At 38.2% G+C, this 15524-nt stretch overlaps 1 long non-coding RNA gene across 2 annotated transcripts in view; it reads right to left on the reverse strand.

The window, feature by feature from the left end:
* The window catches only part of LOC140323583 (uncharacterized), a 48661-nt gene that overhangs the window by 19335 nt on the left and 13802 nt on the right, over positions 1-15524 (reverse strand). The gene's annotated exons all lie outside the window — the stretch shown is intronic.

Here is a 15524-nt window from a genome sequence, read left to right on the forward strand (position 1 = left end):
ATTTAAACACTTTCTATTTAAGTCTTTGGAGGCGGCAGAGGTGGCGTACTGTCTCAGTAGCCTGCAATGAGCCTCCTGCCACCTCTCAAATAAAGGATAAACTGACCTATTTGGTCCAATGGTAAATGTCATTTTAATATTTATTTATTACTATTTTTTTGCAAGCTATTGAAACAACCTTAGGTCTAAACAACCCCTACTTACACTTTTTGTGATCAGTGTCTCTCTCAGTGGACTCCAGGATAGTCCAAGGCCACAATAGGCCACCCCAGTGGAACTGGAGTATTCTGGTAGCTATTTAAGGTGTCCCTCACAGTAACTAGGTTTTCTGATCCAACTAGATGATAGTTCTCTGGCTGCACACTAGTTCTGACAGTTGGGGTTGGCTCACCTGGCTCCAGAAAAACTGCCCACCCATCTCTGCTTTATTAGGTGTGGCCTCTCAGAAAGAGGAAGTACAGAGACCCAGGGAGTTGTGGGTAATGGACTTAAAGGTGCTTTCACCCACATGGTATATAGGTGCTTTGCTACACTGCATGTTATTATTGCCAACAACTAGCAGTTTTAAGGTATGCATAAAACAATTTGACGTTCTGCAAGCATTGCAACATCCATAAAAAAGTCTTTTGGTTATAATAAAGATTTTTCTTGCTTAGTAATGCAAAAAGGGGAGTGTTTCATAGCTCCTAACTGTCCCAGTTTCACTGGAACAGTACCCCTTTCCAGCATGGTTTCCCACTGGAATTTAATCCCAGATAAAAACCCCCTAGACATAGTTGATCCAGAGGAAAGCAAAAAAAAAAACTGGTTTCATTTGCTTCAACAGGGTCCCATCCCATGAGGCAATTGGATGTTCCCGGGATCGACAGTCTCTGTTATGTTTATTTTAATACCCGGTTAAATTATGTGCTTCTAGAAAAGCATCCTTTTCTTAAAGCAATCTAAATAACTTGCTAAAACTACTTTTTGAAGAAGCCTATTCCACATTTTACAGACCTTATAGTAAATAATCCTTTCTTATCTGGGGATTAAATTTATTTTCCTCCAGAAACAAAGAGTGCCTTCTTGTTCCTTGTTATGACTTTTAAATTATTAATTGGAAGGGGAGTTCTCTATATGGACTATTTATATACTTATACGGGGTGATCATACCTCAACTTAAACGTCTCTAAATTCAGCTAATCTCTCCTCATAGCTTCTCAATTCCTTTTATTAGTTTAGTTGTCCTTCTCTGCACACACTAGACTACATACCCTGTTTCCCCGATGATAAGACACTGTCTTATTTTTTTTTGAAGGCCAAAATATGTTTTTCATTTTTACCTAAAAAGGGGGGGCTGTCTTATTTGATGGCCCTGCCTTATCATCGGGGAAACACGGTATTCCAGATGAGGCCTGAACAATGGTTTGTACAGGGGCAGGATTATATCTTGATCTCTGCAGTCTTTTCCTCTTTTAATTTTAAGAAAGTACTTTGCTAGCTTTAGATATTGCATGCTACTTTTAGGTTTATGGTCTTCCAGAACCCCTAGATACTTTTCCATTTTAACTCCCCAAAATGTATCCCCCCTAGACAGTATGAAGCATGCATGTTGTTAGCCCCCAAGTGCATAACTTTACATTTAATATTATTAAATGTGATTTCCTAGGTGGTTGACCAATAAACAATACATCCAGGTCATCTTGTAGATTATGGATTTGTAGATTATAGATTGTAGTTTATGAATTTAATTCCATTACATATTTTGGTGTCAGTTGCAAACAATGAAATGTTTTTTTTAAGCACAAACTCTATATTATTTATGAAGATGTTAAACAGTAAAGGTCCCAACACAGAACCCTAGGGTACACCGCTAATAACCTTAGACCATTCAGAGTAAGAATCATAATAATTCACTACTCTCTGGATGTAGTCTTTAATCTACTGATTTTCTAAACCAATTGACCATATCTTGCATATTAACCATCTATGGGGTACTGTGGCAAATGCTTTAGCAAAGTCCAAGTATATGGTATCAACTGCTACACCATCTCTACCTGTTTACTTACTGCCTCACAAAAGAAGAGTACATTTGTTTGACAACTTCAGTTTTTCTTGAATCCATGCTGACTATCACTTATAATTGTTTTTTTTAGCAGAAACTCCTCTATGTGGTTCTTTATTAAATACTCTTGGACCTTTCCAACTGTAGAAGTTAAACTTACAGGTCTGTAATTACTTAAAATGACTTTGACCCCAATAGCCTTATGCCAATCTAATGGTATCATGCCCGTGCTTAAAGAGTCTCTAAAAGTTAGGAACAATGGCTTTGAAATAACTGAGCTCTGCTCTTTGAGGACCCATGGATGTAATCCATCAGGTCCTGGTGCTCTATGATCCTTAATATATCATATCAGTGTTTAAAGCCACTGTGTCTCGTTTAACCTACTGGTCAATTGATTTGTGTCTAACTTTGACATTTTGTGTTTCAAACTTTATTATACTAATACTAATACTGAAAGACAGTGTACCGCTTTTAAACATATAAATCCAGTGTATTGTTTTAAATACAGTTATTTTGTATGGAATGCAATACAAAATAATTTGAAATTCCCACCCTGCTGCTAGCGACAGCCGCACGCTGTCAGGTCGGAACATATGCCAGGGGACTGATCGGAAGAAGAGGACGCGGGCAAAGGATGGGATCGGAATGGCAGGACACCAGAGGATGCCGTCGGGACCAGGTAAGTCTTTAGTTACTATTTTTTTAGTTACCCTGAGTGTGGCTTGGGGTTACTGCTATCAGCTGTTTTTTTTTTTTAACCAAGCCACACACAGGGTTACTGCCCAGGAGGATAAAGCAGTAACATTGCTATTAGCAATTTAAGCTTTTGGCAATTTAAACTAAAAAAATTGTTTAGTAAATCCCCCTTTAATTTATCCCCAGTTACCAACCCCAAGATGTCCTTTAACCTCCCTAGCGGTAACCCCGAAGTCACACTGAAAGCAGTAACCCCGAGTCACACTCGGGGTAGGTGAACCTATGAGAAGGTTAGTAAATACAGCACTTACCTGATCTGCCGGCATCCCGCATTGTCCATCGCGGCGATCCCTGTCTTTTTTCTTCTTTCTCCGGGGTCTTCTGCACACGATGAGTCACCGGAGGAGTTCCCGGTAACGTTGGTGAGTGTGTACGTTGCCGGCGGGACGGGGTGGGAAATTCAAAATCCATTTGTATTGCATTTATTACAAAATAATTGTATTGAATGCAATACATTGGATTTATATGTGTAAAGCAGTACATTGTTTTCATGAACATTTATTTTACAGTATAGAGGAAGTACAGAGGAATAGAGGAATATACAGGAATAACCACTAATAACCTTAGACCATTCAGAGTATGAATCATAATTCATTTCTCTCTGGATGTAGTCTTTAAACTACTGACTGAATTTTTTTAAACCAGTTGACCATATCTTGCATATTAACCATCTATGGGGTACTGTGGCAAATGCTTTAGCAAAGTCCATTGGTCCATTGGTCCATTGTTTTCATGAACATTTATTTTACAGTATAATATAATAGTATGAGTAAAATATGTTTATTTAAAAAAAATTTTAAAATATTTTTTTTTATTAATTTATTTAAGGTATTATTTTTTACACGATTATGTGTTTCAAACTTTATTATACTCATACTATTATATTATACTCTAAAATAAAATAATACTGTAAAATAAATTTTCATAAAAAACAATGTACCGCTTTTAGTCGTATAAATCTAGACAGAAATGTACCACTAGGGAGGTTAAGGGGCCTACATGATCTGACCTGATCCTTTTGCTATTAATATATTTTTAAAAATGTGGGGATTTGCCAAACATGCTTTAGCAGTCTGTCTTTCATTTTGAAGTTTTGCACAATTGCATTCCTTTTTACATATTTCCTTTTGTTATATTCTTTAAAAATTTGGAAATTATGAAAGTGATTCTTTTTTTTATATTTTTGGAATACCTTTTTCTTATTCTTTATGGCTTTTTTAACATTAGCCAAATAGTTTTTATTTTTAGCCTCTTAAAATTAATAACCATTGGAATAAATTTTGCGGTGTGGTTGTGTGAAACTGATTTGAAACATTCTCATTTCTGTGATCTTTAAGGACAATATTCCTTCCTAGTCCAAGTCATGAAGAGCTGCCCTTAATAATGGAAAATTTGTTCTCCTAAAAATAAATGTTTTTATCTTTCCTATTTTTGCTTCCTGTTTACAACTTACATTAAATGAAATCATACTGTAATCATATTATAGTCACAGGCCCGAGGAGAGGCCTAAAGCGTGGTCTATGAAGCTCAAGGGGGCCCATAAAGCCCAACACGTCCCATAATTTTTAATATTATTTGAACATTTATTAATTTTTATTGTATTGCAAGAACTTTCCTGTACAGGATCACGAAGTGTTGAGTGAGCACAAAGCAATAGAAGGCCGTGACAATGACAAAATACTTTTAAAGTGACATAGTACGGTGCATTCAAAATTCAACGAACAAAACTTGTGACTATGAACGAATGTTCTCATGTGTTCATTGCTAGTTTCAAATTTATTGCTTGGATTACTCCTCCTTGCTTTTCCACCTGATCCCAAGAGGAAGAAGAAAACGGTACACGAGCCACACTGATTCATTGTGGACTGCAACAAAGACTTTACAGAACAGTGAAGGAGGAAATAATTTCACAGGTAAAGTTCCCTGAAAATGCTGTAATTGTCTACGTTATCGAGAGATTTAAGACTGTAAACCTCCTGACGGTTAGCGGACTTTATTATTACATTTATACCTATACATACTTATCTCAATGTATCAATATAATCTACGATTGTTAGAAATAAATAATAATATACACACATACATGTGTATAGAATTTTGTATAAGGGCCCACACTCCTTTTTTGTACCGGGACCTGGATTTCTCTCTCTTTCTCTGGCCACTGCTACCCAGATTTTCATCTGTATGAATATTTGTCATAAGATTTGCATTGTTAGAGGTTGAGGTCTAGTTGGGGCTTCTATAAAATGTATCATAAAATATCTTTAACATCTTACGCATCAGGAGAACCCACATCAGTTGGCACCTTTACCAGATTAAAACAGGCAAAACCTGTGCTCCCAATAAAGAAGAAGGAGAGGCTGAAGCTGTCTGTGAGTTTGCTTCTTTTTTTAGGCAGAGACTAAATACGAACCTTGCGGGTAAACTATTGCGGTAAACATCATCAGAATCGTATGTGCTTAAAAGTTGGGATTTAACATAAAACCAACCATATGAGTGAGCTGCGAGGCCAATCGCCAGCGTGGAGAAAAACAAAAAACTAATGAAAAAGAAAAGAAAAAAAAATAATGAATACACCAGTGTTTAGAAACCTACATAACTTCAAGACACAGCACTATGTATCACTTTGATGATTAATATTCTATCATCAGAAAAAAGGGAAGATCACAATATGATATTTTGGAAATCTTGTTATTGTTTTCGTTGTTGATGGCTGCTGCTAGACTCATTTAACAAGCTTGTTGCTACACAGATGGTATACGAAAGTTACATACATTTCAGGACTTCCTTCATAATGGAAGGGCAAGCCTTAGATGTAAAGAAATCAGAATGGATCAACATGGGCATCCCTGGATATACACCCACACCGCAAGGGTCTGACACTGAGGGAACCCATGTTTAAAGGTGGGGGCACTTGGCTGCCAAACATGTACAGGTTATATGCGAATACAAAATGGAATGTGGGTTAGAAATCATTGTGGAACGTTTGGGGTCTTTGAACCCCTCAGAAACAGCCTGAAATCTTGCATAACCTTAAAAAATGACATGTGGACATAGCATACCAACAAGAAACACACTTACAGTCACAGGAGTTTGTCTATTGCAGAAATCCTGGATAGGAGCTGTGGTTGGAGCCCGGCATGCAGAAGGAAAGCAGGGGTCCTAATTTTACTGCATAAAAGGTTTTTGAGTCAAATTACCAGTCTTGCCGCGGATACTGAGGTGGGTCCCTGGGTCTTGGCCAGACTCACTTTTGAAATAAAAGAACTTCCCTGAACTGCTGTTGAAATGCTTATGGTCCGAATACAGTCAACAATACCTATTTTACCTCTCTACTACAAATATGTCAAACACACTTGGTGAAAGACGGGTATGTGATGGTGGGAGACTGGAATTCTATTTATGCTCTGGGAGAGGACAGGATACACATGGGACATGAAACATGTAGTAACTTTCCCAAATAACAAAGCCTTAAAATCCTTTTGTTCTACATTGCAGGTACTAGATATCTGGAGACATTTACATCCTCTGCAGCCTGATTTCACACATTCTCATAGGAATGATTTGCTCTCCAGATTTGACATGTTCTATCCATCCTCCGTATTATTGCCCAAGGTGTTGTCGACAGAGATAGTCTATGTTAATATCTGATAATTCCCCTGTAGTTCTGGTGCTGCACAAAAAGAGCGGTGGAAGGATATTCCACTTGGAGATCCCTCATCACGTCTGTTATCTAATGATTCCTTCCAAGCACTTCTTAAAAACTGGTGGCTCAAACATTAACACATAAAGGGATAGAGGGAGGCAGACTTCTTCAAATTTGGAAACAAAGTGGGGAAACTCTTGGCTAACTTTGCGAGGGGCAGGAGGATAGTACACATGGCTCAAAGATGGGGTGTTACATGGCCTATTTCAAGCCCTGCCACCTCTATTTGAACAAAACACAATAATATGAGACATGATTATAGCATGGCGGGACATTCATAAGATGCTGGGGTCTCCAGCCAAAGGATGGGATCGGATCGGCAGGACACCAGAGGATGCCGTCGGGACTAGGTAAGTCTTTATTTACTATTTTTTAGCTACCCTGAGTATTTCAAGCCCTGCCACCTCTATTTGAACAAAACACAATATTACGAGACATGATTATAGCATGGCGGGACATTCATAAGATGCTGGGGGCTCCAGACCAGGTATCTCCTAGAATGCCCATATTCTTTTTCAGGGAAAATAATTTAGTAACTTCTTTTGTGGGAAACAAGAGTAATAAATTCACTGGCCTATGTCTTAGACGCTAATGGTCAACTGCTGCAGTTTGGGGAACTAAGTGCCAAATATGATATAACAGCCCCCATTTCCTACAGTGTTTTCAACTAAAGGGCTTTACACAAGCCACAATAGCCCCTTGACTGACCTTTTGCCCATAATTAGGTATCACACATAACTTAGAAAATGCTGAGAGTCATAAATTGTTGTCATGGGTGTACTCCTTTATTAGGGCACTAACTAAACCAGATTCCCCTTCACTGATTAGATTGATCCGAAAATGGGCCAGCTTAACAGACAGATTACTGGAGGACACATGGCCTCTGATACAGGCAGAGAATGTTAAAAGTGGTAACCAGTGAGAGTGGGAGAGAGATTCAGCTTAAAATGATACACAGAGCTTAAAGAGACTTTAATATGGCTCCAAGCTCAGAGTGGCAAGACAGGATGATGGTCTGAAATGAAGCAGGGAGAAGCCTAACTTATTCCATCTGCCATGGTCCTGCCTGGTTATTCGGACTTCTGGCAAGCAGCATTGCACAACATGTCACACTGGAGAGGTAGGAGTCAATGCTCAAGAGTAGAACTCTTTCTGCTTACTACATGCCAGGGCACTGAATCAGTCTTCACAGACGAACATGCTGACTAGATGCGACATTTTATGTTTGTTGGCTGTCAACATTTTTTGGCAGTTGATTTACAGTCACCCAGCAGTCAAATGTCTCAAAAATGCAACTCCCAAAAATACAATAAATAAAACACAACTCCTGTGTTTTTTAACTTTTATTCTGAGCCACTTGTTTTTCAGGTTAGTAAGCAGGTTACATATATAATTTAAATTAGGTTTATAAGCAGCACTAACTGTAACTGGAGTGGGATGTGGGAGAATTATTACGAACCCAGTTTGGCAACAGCAAACTCCCCAAACAGCCCTCCCAGCCAATGCATCCAGCTAGTGCACCCACTGCCACTTTACATTCCAGGCCAGAAAGGCAGTAGGGTGACAGATCTTAATCCTACTTCTTGATATAGATTGAATTTTTTTTGACACGTGTGAAAACAATCAAATGTGGCTATGGTTCTGATTTATTCAGAAAAGATGGTGGCATTTATACAAAGTAAAGTAGGTGGTTTAGAAAAGTATTTAAAGGTTGAAGTGATAAGCGACCCTTCAGGAATCCTGAGTAATTGATGTCCCTAAACAATTTATGACCCTGATATCCTAGAAATCTATTCACACACACACACCCTCCACCAGGTGATCATTTGCTTTTTTCTAAATTAACACTTCAGACAAAGAAGAGAAACTCAACCAGTTGTACAGGATGTTCACTCTTCACAATGCAGTCAGATTTCTTTATATATTTCTCACGGATGGTTCTGCTACAAAATGGAGGCTAAAAACAAGATGGAGTCTATGATATGATGACATTTTTTGATTCCTTGTTACCCGTGTTTCCCCGATGATAAGGCAGGGCCATCAAATAAGACAGCCCCCCCTTACCAGAATCGGGTGGTACGGTGGGTGACTCCGTGTGTGGTTCCTCCGTGTGTGCCGCGCCTCTTCATGAAGAGGAAGTGACAGGACTGAAGTGACTCCGCCCACGCAAACACACGTGACTCCGCCCATGTGTACTGTAGTCTTCTTCATGGGTAAATAAGGCATCCCCCTGAAAATAAGCCCTAGAGCATATTTTGGCCTTCCAAAAAAAATAAGACAGTGTCTTATCATCGGGGAAACAGGGTATAAAAATCATGAAGTCCACATCACTTCCCACTTATTCTCCATTCTTGAGCTGTAAATCTGAATTTAAAGTAAGATACAGTTCTTCTGTAGGGCCGTATTTCCCACAAGGCCACCTAGGCCATGGCCTAGGGCGTCGTGACAACTAGGGGGCCAGCATTTCAACCTCTCTATGTTGAACTTGAACCTGCTGGCCGATAAGATCTACAGTAACAAGATGTACAAAGTAAAAGTAAATATAATGAGACCCAAACTGTGTAGAAATCTGTACAGGGTGACATTTGTTTTCACACTTCTCTTACCATTCCATTCTCCCTCTCTTTTCCCCCTCTCTCTCCCTCTCTGTTCTCTCACTAACCCCTCTCTCTCCCCACCCCCTCCCTCTTGTCTCTCCCGCTTCACTCTGTCCCTCCGTTTCTCTATCCTCCCCTCTTTCTTTCTCTCTCTCTCTTTCTCCTCTCACTGTCCACCTCTGTATTTCCTCTTTCTCACCCTCCCTCCCTCCCCTCTTATAAAGGTTAAACAATTAAGTTGGGAAAGTATGGAACTAAAGTAGGGAGAACCAGGCTATTTGCACATAGATGTAAACCGTTAGATCATTGTATGGAAAAGACCTTGACATATTTTCTACTGTTGTTTTGACAGTAGACATCTGACATCTTGAAGTTAGTGGTCTATTTTGCTACACACAACTGCTGTAGCACAACTTCACTCAGGTTTTTCAGTCTGAAAACCTGAACCTTTGTTGTCACGGTACTACTGGAATCAAATGTGAACTTTAATGTCATTCTGATAAAATACTGACTCTTTCAGATTCTTTTCTAGATTTCTTGCAGTACAAGAAAGGCTTTCTAGTTACCTCAGTAAGATTGGGTCTACTGTGTGTATGTGATTGGTGTTTAACTGTATTTAGCTTTTTTTTTTTTACAGGTTATCCCACTATGAAAGGATGATTCCTACAGCTGTGCTAACGTCGCGTCCTGACAGTGTGGGATCCCCAAGCACTTGAGAGCAAATGAGGACAAGTGTCCCTATTCACTTCTAATGCTGATTGACTGAGAAAAGGTAAACCCTGATGATGTTTGAGATGTTATTAGGGTTTACATTTTCTCAGCCAATCAAGCGAGAGGTCATATGAGGACACTTTTACAGAGTCCCCAGCAGAGCATTGGCACGTGTTCTGCAGAACACTTGCCAAAGCCCCGCCAGGTCTGCCAGGAGCTGTGTCCCCAAACGATCTCACCATTTATTGAAAAGGTCCTTTGGGGGCAGCCTGTATGCTCTCAGAATCTCTAGCGAAGCTTTGGCACATGTTCTGCAACCAAGTGCATGCTAAACACATGTCTATGCTTTGCTGGGGATTTTGGGAGCAATGGCTTCATACAACTTCTCCTTTGATTAGCACCTGTACTCATTCCCTAGTGTAAGGCAGCAGAGATCTGGGAGTCCCTTTATTAAAGGGGGTTTACAGATTTCAAAGTCCTGATAAAATATTTATTTTTTTCAATGCAAGCTTTCATAATAAAGTGTTAAAACCTATAAATATAAAAGTGTTAAAACCTATAAATGTGTGAAAACAAGTAAAAAATCCTAAAAATGACATCAATAGAGGTTTTTATTGTCTTTTTTTAAATTTATGGTGGATGCAATGGTGGCGTTTTTGCACATTTTTGCATGTTTTTAATTTTTAAAATGCTGAAAGGAGTGTTTTCTTAAACGCTCAAAAGTGTGCCTCAAGGAAACGCCCTGGTGATGACAAGCCAATTGGAATGCATGGGAATTTCAAACATGGGCATTGAAACACTCTGGGGAAACAGACCGTGTAAACTAAGCCCCATAGCACAATATCTGGGGTTTGTGAGAGACAATTATGTTTAACGTTGTTTAACGTCCATAGTTGGAAAGTTCTTAGAGAGTTTGATAAAGAACCACATAGAGGAGTTTCTGCTAGAAAATAATAATATAAGTGATAAGTTGTCAAACAAATTTACTCTCTTGAGGAAGATGAGGAAGTAAGTAAACAGGTAGACAGTGGAGTAGCAGTTGATATTGTGTACTTAGACTTTGCTAAAGCATTTGACACAGTACCCCACAGACGGTTATTATGCAAGTTAGGGTCGATAGGTTTAGAAAAGTCAATCTGTAAATCAATATAAAACTGGCTTAAAGACCACATCCAGAGAGTTGTAATTAATGATTCATACTCTGAATGGTCTAAGGGTATTAGTGGCGTACCCCAGTGTTCATTGTTGGGACCTTTACTGCTTAACATCTTTTTAAATTATATAGAGTTTGGGATTAAAAGTACCGTTTCTGTGTTTGCAGATGACACCAAACTATGTAATGGAATTAAGTCCATACAGGATGTCTATTATCTACAAGCAGACTTGGATGTACTGTTTGATTGGGCAGCCAAGTGGCAAATGATAATAAATACAGATAAATGTAAAGTTATGCACTTGGGGGCTAACAACATGCATGCTTCATACTGTCTAGGGGGAATACATTTGGTGGAGTCAGAAATGGAAAAGGATCGGGGGGTTCTGGTAGATCATAGACCTATTAACAGCATGCAATGCCAAGCTGCAATTTCTAAAGCTAGTAAAGTACTTTCTTGTATTAAAAGAGGAATAGACTGCAGAGATGGAGCCATAATCCTACCCTGTACAAAGCACTGGTCAGACCAGATCTGGAATATGAAGTCCAGTTTTGGGCACCAGTTCACAAAAAGGACATTGTTGAATTGGAGGGAGTGCAGAGAAGGGCAACTAAATTAATAAAAGGAATGGAGGAGCTCTGCTATGAGGAGAGATTAGCTGAACTGAATCTATTCTCCCTTGAGAAGGGACGTTTAATAGGGGGGATATGATCACCCCGTATAAATATATAAATGGTCCATATAGAGAACTCTCTTCCCCATTATTCACTTTGAGATCATTACAAAGAACAAGAGGGCACTCTTTGTGTCTGGAGGAAAAGAAGTCTGTGAAAATGTGGAATCGACTCCCCCAGGAAGTAGTTTCAGCAACTACTATAGATTGCTTTAAGAAAAAGCTGGATGTTTTCTAGAAGCACAGAAAATAACTGGGTATTAAGGCTTTAAAGTAAAAATAACAGTGACTGTTGATCTAGGGAACATCCGATTGCCTCATGGAATCAGGAAGGAATTTTTTTCCCCTGTTGAAGCAAATTGGACCAGGGTTTTTTTGCCTTCCTCTGGACCAACTACGTCTTATAGGGTTTTATATCTGGGATATGTTTATTTCTCTAGAGGTTGAACTTGAATGACTTATGTCTTTTTTCAACCTAACCCACTATGTAACTATGTTACAATTACTACTGCTTACAGCTGTATGCTAAATTAAAATATCTCTTCTGTAATGCTTTTCCCAAAATATTTTATTTTATATATTTTTTTGAATTTCATGAAATACAAAACTTTACCAAATTTAATGTTATTCTAGTTGGGTTTTTATTTAGAAACAAGCTGTTAATTACCCAATTAGTGCGGAGGTATGATATAGTAAATGCTTTAGCTTCTTAGCAAATTTAGGCAAGTATATGTTTTTAAATTATTGCAGATATGTATCTATTTTAGGGTTAATATAAGGAAACTAAAGAAGTTACCTTAGTGTATATATATAAATATATATATATATATATTTATATATATATATCCAAGCCCCCCTGCAACCATGCATTGTATAACCAAACTTAAGATCATACAGCCATAAATTACACTGTTTTCCATAATAATAGTTTGGGTGATCTAACCCAAACAGGTGCAATCTCACAGGTAGGAAAATATACTTTTGGGGGCAGCCAGGGGGCAGCTCTCGGTTCGATGGCATCCACTGTAAGGCCCTGGTCCAGTAACAGTATTTTTTAAAGTGGGACTTTAGTTCCACTTTAAGTTTATAGTGCTCCTCAGTATGTGTGACCTGTGTGTAACATATTCTACAAGGTAACCATAGGCATGCTTGCTAAAAGAAGCCAAGTCTAGGGCAAAGAGGACAGCAATCTATAAAATTCACTTGTAATGTTTGACTTACACAAACACACATAGATAAACAGCCAACACCAGTCTACACTGGCTGCAGGATGATGCCATCTCCATGCATCTATTTAAAACAAGCTACAGCCAACCAGGTAGAGGTACAGCATGACAACACACATAAAGGAACAAAGACAAATACAAACTAAGGACAAAACTTAAATGTACTCGATATTTTGCAGGGAGTAGAGCAAACGGAGAGATATGACATATTCAGGCTATAACACTGACTAATTATAACAGGGATTTAGGTAGGAAGCTTCATCAAGAAGAAAGGAGGGAGCATAAATAGTAGAAAAAGTCCTAGGGTATGCAGAAACGTGCAGGGGTGAAACAATGGCAAGTAGCTAATAATATTCATCATATGGTAACAACTATAAATCAGAGAACTCATAATAAAACAATTTACAAAGATGAATCCAAAAAAATGTACAAAATTATCTTTAAATGAATCTTACTACTTGTTTACTCCAATACCAATACCACAGAACAAACAATAAAATACAGGTAGTCCCTGAGTTACATATGAGATAGGGACTGGGTTTGTTCCTAAGTTCAATTTGTATGTAAGTCGGAACAGGTACATTTTTTTAATAAATGCAATTAGGACAGATGTTTGTCTCATCATATTATTAGGCAGCATGGTGTCAGTTACTGTAAAAATCCTCACTTAGTTAATCACAAACAAAGCAAAAAAAAAAAGAAAACTTTATAGAGCTTAGACATTCAATAACTTCTGGAGCAAGCTGTGCTTGCTTTGATATGCAAAATGAAACAACTGCAGAGTTTGTGTTGGTCATTAAACAGTTAGATGTTGCAGAAGGGCTTAGTCATTAACATCACCCACAACCTCAGCTATGTTTAGCAAAAGATTTCTCTGCAAGTCATGAAAAACGCCCCCCACCCCCATCAAGCCTCTATCCTGCACACGAGTGAGTTCATATCTAGGAGTTGTCCATATGTCAGATGTCCATAGATCAGGGACTACCTGTGCCAACAAAAAACTACACCAACAACATGTACAATTTCACCTGTTCTCATTCAATGGTAGTGTCCTGAGTCTGTAAAATTCATAAAAAGTTCACTGACTTTCATGCCCACACATGGAAAACAAATGTAACAAGATACAAGTACATGTGGGAAAAATACAAAACAACAAAAATGTGATGGTTTCAAAAACCCCATAGGAGCACCACATCCCAACCTATGTCTATAATATGTTATGTCTAACTTTATTTAAACAATAAAAGATATATTTAATATTGGTCCAATACCCTAAAAAGAATATACCATCCAATTTCACAAAACACACAAACCAAAATTATCAGTTGGATGCATTAAAACATCCCCACCCCCCCCCCCAAAAAAATATAAATTATTATAAAAAATAAATTAATTAATTATAAAATGACTCAGAATCATTAAAACCATATCCCAACATTCATATTTGTAACTCTCTGGGTTTTCTGTTTTGAGGATACACTCCTCTTCCTCAGGAGATAAAAAAAGTCAAATATTTAAAATCAAAATATAATATATAACAATCTCAGATATACAATAATTCCTAAACAAATCAATTCCTTCAAATTTAAAAAACATACATTTTGTCACACTTACCTCTTCCTCACTAAAGCGCAGACATCTCTCTCCTGTGCATGTGGGCAGTTCTGACTCTGGGCGTGCCTCTGCTCCCAAACTTTATTAGTTTTGCTAATCAGGAAATAGCCTCTTATCATCCCTGGCTATTTAGCTAGTTCAGACACTGCACTCAGTTTTGTGCAACGCGTCTCCACTAGTGCTGAGCCCCTAGTTTGTTGAGCTAGTTCCAGTTCACCTATTGTCTAATTCAGTGTTTCCTCTCTGTTAGGTCCATACGTCCATAAGTACCTTTCTGTTAAGTCCATACAGTGTTAGCTAGAATTTTGCTGTTACAGGTCACCGCCTGGAACTAGAGAGATTTAAATAGTTCCAGGACCTGCTCTTTAATCTCCCCCAAGCTGCACACAGTGTGCTGTGGATGCAGATATTGACAGAATGAGTATGATTTAGTGCTGAGTATTTGCTAAAGAAATGTTCTGAAGGTGGAGTGATAACAATTGCTGCATTTATTACTTACCGGTCTGTAATTACTTTCCTTCCTTTTTGAAGGTAGGAACCACATTGGCCTTATGCCAATCCATTGGTACCATGCCAGTGAATAAAGTTTAACTGAGATTAACTGAGCTCAGCTTTTTGAGGAGACGTGGATGTCACCTATTAGGTCCTGGTACTATGTCAACCCTAATTTTAACACAATCTTTACCCAACTGTTTCTCATGCCAATTTTGAGCCATTGTGGCTCACTAAGGCAGTGACATTGCTATTAGAAAATTGGACCTGAGCTCTGCCAGTTTCCTATGTGTATGAAAAGCATAAAATATATGTTTAGTATATCAGACTTTTCTTTATCCCCAGTTACCAATCCAGAGACATCCTTTAAGGGGCCTACATGCTCAGACCCGATCTTTTTGCTAATAATATATTTTAAATAATTTTTGGGGTTTACCTTACTTTTTTTGCAATCTGTCTTTCATTTTAAAGTTTGGCACATTTTATTTTCTTTTACATGTTTTGTTATATTCTTTATAGTTTACAAATGATGAAGGTGATCCTTCATTTTT

Source organism: Pyxicephalus adspersus, chromosome 2 (assembly GCF_032062135.1).
Source record: "Pyxicephalus adspersus chromosome 2, UCB_Pads_2.0, whole genome shotgun sequence".
Classification (NCBI taxonomy): Eukaryota; Metazoa; Chordata; class Amphibia; order Anura; family Pyxicephalidae; genus Pyxicephalus; species Pyxicephalus adspersus.